Source organism: Triticum dicoccoides, chromosome 2A, assembly GCF_002162155.2.
Source record: "Triticum dicoccoides isolate Atlit2015 ecotype Zavitan chromosome 2A, WEW_v2.0, whole genome shotgun sequence".
In the NCBI taxonomy this organism is placed as follows: domain Eukaryota; kingdom Viridiplantae; phylum Streptophyta; class Magnoliopsida; order Poales; family Poaceae; genus Triticum; species Triticum dicoccoides.
Window position 1 is genome coordinate 397,854,739 of NC_041382.1, and position 7,210 is coordinate 397,861,948.

General features: G+C 42.5%; 1 long non-coding RNA gene across 1 annotated transcript in view; it reads left to right on the plus strand.

The window, feature by feature from the left end:
- LOC119354682 overlaps positions 1-1,765 on the plus strand; it is a 4,666-nt gene extending 2,901 nt beyond the window's left edge. Inside the window, exons 4-5 of the long non-coding RNA XR_005171165.1 lie at positions 568-659; positions 1,545-1,765. This is a non-coding gene — a long non-coding RNA (uncharacterized LOC119354682). The remainder of the gene's footprint in view (positions 1-567; positions 660-1,544) is intronic.
- Positions 1,766-7,210: the final 5,445 nt, after the last annotated feature.

The following is a 7,210-nucleotide window of genomic DNA, read 5'->3' on the forward strand; positions in this document are numbered from 1 at the left end:
CGTCTATGATTTGAGCCGAACGTGTCCAAAACTTGCCCAACACATAATAGTTAGTTGCTAGAGATGCTGAGTTGTCCAAAATCCGTTCTCGGGATGTAAGGGCTGGAATCATCTATGATTTGAGCTGAAAGTCTCCAAAACTTGCCAACACATAATAGTTAGTTGTTAGAGATGCTGGCATGAGTTGCCCAAAGATCCGCTCTCGAGATGTGGGGATTGGAATCGTCTATGATTTCAGCCGAAAGTATCCAAAACTTGCCCAACACATAATAGTTAGTTGCTAGAGATGCTGGCGTGAGTTGCCCAAAGATTTGATCCCAAGAAGCGTTGGTTTTAGTTCGCCCAAAACTTGCCCAACGCATGATATGGTAGTTAGTTGCTATAGAAGCTGGCGTGAATTGCCTAGAGATATTTCGTAGCAAAAATTGATTTTATTTGCTCAAAGTTGTTATTTTCACTAGGATAAGTTGTCTACATGTAAATAGTAATTGCCTAAATCACCTAAGTTCTGTAAATGTGGTTTCGTAGATATTCTTGCCTAAACAAATTGTTTGTTTTGTTTTGCAGGTCCTCACTAAATTCTAATACCATGTCAAAGCATCATCATTTTGAGGTTTTATGCACACGCCCAAGCAAGAAGCTTCAGTATCCACTTCCAAGTAAGCTTGGCACAAAGCTGTCCAACTTTTTTGTTTTGGCAAAAAAAAGAGGAGTTGCCTCAGACTTATATGCATTTTGCCTACATTCCGGCAGCACATGCTTTTTAATTTTCCTCTCTGCAAATAAGAAGCTTTGCTAGCCACTTCCAGATAAATTTCACAGCCCTAATAGCTATCCAACTAGTTTTTTTGTCTCTTCAGTAGCTGGCTGTTAGCTTATTTTGTTCCAGCAAATAAAGGGAGTTGCCTGAAACTTATATGCTAATTGCCTACATCACATCAGAACTTGCTTTCTGGTTCCCCATTTTCGCAAGCAAAAAGTTTCACCGGCGACTTCCAAGTAAACTAAGCACAACCCCATAAGCTTTTCAACATGTTTGTATGCATCTCCAATAGGTGGTTGTTAGCTTTTTTGTTTAGCAAAAAAGGGAGTTGCCCAAAACTTTTATGGAAGACTTGCTTTCGATTTCCCTTTTTTGGCAACAAACTAATAAGCTAGCTGCATAAATAAGTTTAAGTCCCAAAATTTGCCTACACCACAAGCACAACTTGCCGAGCAAAAAACTGCCCAAAACACTATCCTACTGTTGATTTTTCTTTTCAAATATAGAAGTTGCCTGCAAGCATTATGAAAATTGCCTACAACATGACACAACTTTTCTAACAAAAAATCCACACAAGAGTATCATACAAATCTAGCAAAAAATGTATCACAACCATTTTACTACGATTTTGGTTATTTTAGGAAACTCCTTGTTGCTAGATTATTGTTTTTCCTGAATAAGTAGAACATTTTTTCTTGCTGAGGGGGGGATTTTTATTGCCCCTTTTACTACTGAGTTTGCAAACACGAAATTGTTGAGAGTTCACTCTTTTTTTTTGCAGTTCTTGGTGCATGGTCATGGCCATCAGAGGAGACGGGCGCGAGTGGAGCTTTCATCTGGATCGAGATCTGGGAGGAGTGGAGGATGGAGGCATGGGAAGAAGGGAACTCACGTCCTTTTCCTGGAAGTGATACGGGAGGCGGGAGGTGGTGTGTGGGTTGCTACGTGAGACATCTACCCCACCTCCACTTAAAATTAGGGGGGAGAGATTAGATGCTTTATGATTTGTGAATGCCATGTGTCATCCATTGGGGTGGGTCTCACCTGCTAGCCCGTGAAATCTGGTCTCATATAATTTTTTCCAGAGTTAATACCACAATTGGTACATAAACTTGTAGGGGTGGGAACAGATTCATACAAAAACTAAAAACCCCCACAAAACTAGTCCTCCAACTTGACTGTTGTAACAAATTCATACAAAACCACCCCAAACTGCACACGTGGCGCACCAGGTAGGATCTGTCGGGCCTGAAGCGTGTTTTTACAAAAAAACCTCACGCTTTAGCAATTTCGCAGACTAGTCCATACCACCGACAGAAAACCCCCTGGTCGTCGGCCCCGATGCAAACCCCTTCGAAAACCTTTCCTTCTTTCGCCTATCCTGTCCTCCTCATCTGCTCCTGCTCCTGTGAGGTAACGCCGTCGTCGGCCTCATCGGCGGCGACACAAGGCGCCATGGAGCCGCGGCGTAGGGAACCCGGCGAGTGGCCTCCTGAATATGGTAAGCACTCCTCTGCCTCCTCTGCCTCCTCCTCTGCTTCCCCTATTCCTGCCGGCGGAGTGGTTAGGTTTTTTAGGCCGATCATGTCGATGTAGTGTGAATTTTGGGTCGATCTGCTCACTAGGGTTGGTTGTGTGCGTCCCTAGGGTTCGTAGGGGAAGTAGTTTCCATGAGCTTGTCTAGGGTTTCTTGATGCTGATTTGGGGAATTCGGGGGGTCAATCAAGGGCAATGTGAGGTGATTTGACCTAGGGTTTTGGGTAGCATACAGGGAAAGGGGGGTCCTTTAGGTCAGAGAGGAAAGAGGTCATGTGTTGATGTGATTTTATTGTTCACATATTCAGAGATTATATGCTATTGTTGCACTGAACTGTAAATGCAGTGTAAAATGTGATGAAAGGGTGGTCTTTCAGTCGATATTTCAGTGAAAAAATGCTCACTTTCTCTGTTTGGCAAAAGTACAAGCTTTTTTGAGCTGAAAGTCAGCATTTTTACTATTGTTTTGTGATGAAAGGGTGGTCTTTTAGTTGATATTCAGTACATATTTCTGTTTGAAAATCATGTACAGATTCAGTTAGAGTTTGAGCACTATACTTGTTCAGTTGAAACTATGATTCAGTTAGAGTTGAATGTGTTGTGCACTGAAAATTTCATGTGTCAATTATTGCAGTGACAAATGGAGAAGCTAGCCAGTTTTCTCAGTGGAGTTTGAGCACAATGGAATTTTCTTGGGGGAATGCATAGGTGGAGAATTGAAGTTCTCTTACATTGGGCGCAGTCATGAAGCTTTTGACTACTGTCATTCAGACACATGGTCACTGGGGATGATCAAGTATTGCTTGTCAAGGATGGACTATGACCCTACAGACCCTCAAATCAAGGTGTACTGGATTTTGCCAGATAAAGACTATGGTGATGGCCTGCTATGTGTGGACAATCCAGATGTTATAGCTGCTATGGTGAGGTCAAGTAGAGAAGCCAAGACATTGGATTTGTTAGTTGACGAGGAGAACAAGATTCAGACATTATATCCTGATATCATACTAAAAGGATGCCCAACTGCAGATGGAAATGAGGATGAAGAAGAAGGAGAGGATGCAGATCATGATGCAGAGAATGCAGAGGAAGGAGAGGATGCAGAGGCAGATCATGATGCAGAGAATGCAATGGAAGGAGAGGATGCAGAGGCAGATCATGATGCAGATGCAGAGAATGCAGATAATGCAGTTGAAAACAATGATGGAGAAGAAGAGTTGAATGAAACTGACTCAGACTTTTATGAGAGTGACTATGATTGTGAAGATGGAGATGATGATTTCTTTGCTTAGAATGTGGACAAAATATTGAATGACAACAATGAAGAAGAGGAAGAGATATTTGAGAAGGAAGATCCACTGGATGATGATGAGCTCAACCTGTCAAAAGATGAGTTGGAGAAGTTGAAATGTACATTCAGAACATTCAATGCAGAAATGGACATGAGCAACCCAATCTTCAGGGTTGGGCAAGTATTTGGAGAAATGAAAGAGCTAAGGGAAGCAGTCACTGCATACACAGTCAAAAACAGAGTGAAAATCATCAAAGCTAGAAATGAGGCAGAGAGATTCATTGGTGTGTGTCAACCTGATTTCCCTTGGAGGTTGAAAGCATCTAGAGACAATAGAATAGGAAGCATTGTCATCAGAGAGTACAATAGAGAGCACACCTGTCAGAAAACATGGGATTCCAAGTGCTTGACAGTAAAGTACCTGACTGAGATATTTATGGATGAATTCAGAGACAACAAGAGCATGGACTTGGGTACATTTGGAAGAAAAGTTCAGCAGAAGTTCAAGCTTAATCCAGTGAGAATGAAGCTTGGCAGGGCCAGGAGTTCTGCACTTAAGATCATACATGGTGATGAGAAAGCACAATACAACCAGTTGTGGTACTATGGACAAGAACTGAGGAGAAGTAATCCAGGGAGCAAATTCATTGTTTGCACAACCAAAGTGAAGGAAATAGGTGACCTGCTTCCAAAAGATCACCTATCTTCACTATATTGGTCCTATGATGCCTGCAAGAGAGGTTTCCTGAGGGGGTGCATGCCAATTCTATTTGTTGATGGGTGTCACCTGAAGAGCAAATACAAGGGTGTGTTTCTTACAGCTGTTGGGAATGATCCCAATGATTGCATATTTCCAATTGCAATGGGGATGGTGGAGGTGGAGTCAACTTACTCTTGGGAATGGTTTCTCACCACTTTGAAGAATGATTTAAACATCATTAACACCTCCCCTTTCACTATAATGAGTGACAAGCAAAAGGTGTGTTCCATTTGTCCAAACATGTTGCTGTTGCATATTTCCATATGGTGCTGTTGTCTCACATGTTTATGAACTAATTTTGCAGGGTTTGATCAATGCTGTTGAGAAGATATGGCCAGATGCAGAACACAGATTTTGTGTTAGACATCTTTATCAAAACTTCCACCAGAAGTTCAAAGGAGAAACACTGAAGAATATGTTGTGGGCCATTGCTAGGTCAACTAATGTGGACAAGTGGACCTTGAACAGAGAGAAGCTGAGGGCACAGAACTTGGAGGCATATAATTGGTTGGATGGCAAGCTCCCCAACCAGTGGGTGAAAGCATACTTCAGAGATTTCCCCAAGTGTGACATCTTGCTGAACAACATGTCAGAGGTGTACAACAGGTAAACTTCAGTTAGTTCACTTTTCTAGCAAACAAGTTCAGTTATGTTTAACACATAAAACTTCAGTTCAGGTAATCTTGCAGTGTCACTGAGTTCTGACAAAACTTTACTATGTCTCTCTTGCAGCTACATCTTGGATGCAAGAGAACTGTGTGTTATATCAATGCTAGAATGCATAACACATAAAATTACTGTGAGGCATGACAAAAAGTACAAAGAAGCTTCAGAAAAGTGGACTGGACTTATCTGCCCCAAGATTAGGAAGAAACTGGACAAGAATGCAGAGTACTCAGGTAACTGCTTTCCAACACATTCAGGACTTGGCATTTATGGTGTTGAATCACGCAACAACAAGTATGTTGTGGATATTCCAGCAAGAACTTGTGATTGCAAAAAAATTCAATTGGAAGACATCCCTTGCAATCATGTGATTGCCTGTTGTAGAGCTGATAGGATTGACCCTGAAACATTGGTTCACAAGTGCTATAGCATAGAAAACTATCTAAAGGAATATGGGCACAACATCATGCCTATGAGGGACAGGAAAAGCTGGGAAAAGATGAATGGCATTCCCATCCACCCTCCAGTCTTCACAAAGAAAATGGGCGGGCCAGCAAAGAACAGGAGAAAGACACCAGAAGAGAAGAAGAAGAACGATGGAACTGTTTACATCAACAAAAAAGGACTGGCCATGCATTGCTCAGTGTGTGGCAGTGCTGACCACAACAAGAGAGGACATGCCAAGTTTATGAGGCAACAGGAAGCTCAATTAGAAGATGATGATGAAGTTGGAGATCCTTCAATTCAGCAGGTTAAATCAGTGATTTCAGTTAACTGTTTTTCTCTGAATTAGGACTTTGAACAGTGATTTCAGTTAACTGCATTTAAGTTCAGTTATGTTACTAACATGAATTGTTTTCTGACTATAGGATATTATGCCAACAAGACTTGATCCTAGGATTGATCCTATGAATGACAGAAGCAGTATGGTCTACACCATAGGCCAGGAGGTGCACCTTTAATATTATTGTCTTTCATTTCTAGTTAAGTGTTTTTCTCTGAATTTGTACCTGCATTTCATTTTCTCATTTATATCTTCCTGACATTTTGTGATCCTGCATAGGAGAGGGCATATGTGAGCACTTGGAATCCTCCTAGGCCATTTCCTAAAGAGTCTGCTTTTGTGGTGCAAGCTAGGGATTCTATCCCTCCCAGAAGAACCACAACCACAGCCACAACAAGTGTGAGGGGAAGAGGAAGAGGAAGGAAGAAAGCTGCAGCAGTACCACATCCCGATGAGCCAGGGTCAAGTGCAACTGGAGGAAGAGGAAGGAAGAAAGGAAAGACAGTGAGATCTGGCACTACAGAGAGAGGAGGATCTTCTGGGAGTAGAGCAAGAGGCAGAGGAGTGGCTGGGAGAAGAGACAGGAGGGAAGCTAGCTCTTATCTAGCATACAGGCTCATGTTTGGTGAAGATGGAGCAAGGGAGCCAATACCTAATCTCAATTTAACTGAAGAAATTCCAGTTTCTCAGAATGCACCTGGGGGTGACAGTTAGATGTCTGTTTAGTTCATCAGTGAACTTCATGCTAAACTGTAGAAGTTCATGTCTGAATTTGATGCTAGCATTTGTGAGTGCAAGACATTTTTCATGTAATACCAATTTTTTGTTGCAATGACAGTTAGACATGTAGTGAACTTCCAGCACTTCATGGCAATGTACTCAAGAATTAAAAACATTTGAGTTTTGAATACCAGCACATTTGAGTTGTTTGTGCATTACATGAAAAATGTGTGAATATACTGAATGTGCATTTGCTGAATGTACTGAATTTTGTGCATTTACTGGACTGAATTTGGTGAACTCCCACAATTAAAACGAAATAAACAAAAAAATGTTTGGCCTGGGTCTTGAACCTAGGACCTGTGGGTAGAGAAGTAGGGTGCAATGCCAGTATGGTAAGAGTAGGAGCTTGTTAGTTGTAGATGCAGAAAGTTACTTCTACTCTTCCAGTCGCCAACTCCCACTCTGGACGGTTCGCGTTCCCACTCGCCGCATCAATAAATCCACACCCACCCACCGCGCCGCCCAGCACTCCCCACTCACCGACCGCGTCACCTCCACTCCCAACTCACCACCGCCGCCATGGCGAACATCGAGGGCTGGAAGCTTGCACTGGAGGATCTGGCCGGCAACGACCAGTCCTTCCGCGCACAGATTCGAGAGGTCTGCACCTGGTTCCCGACCCCGAAG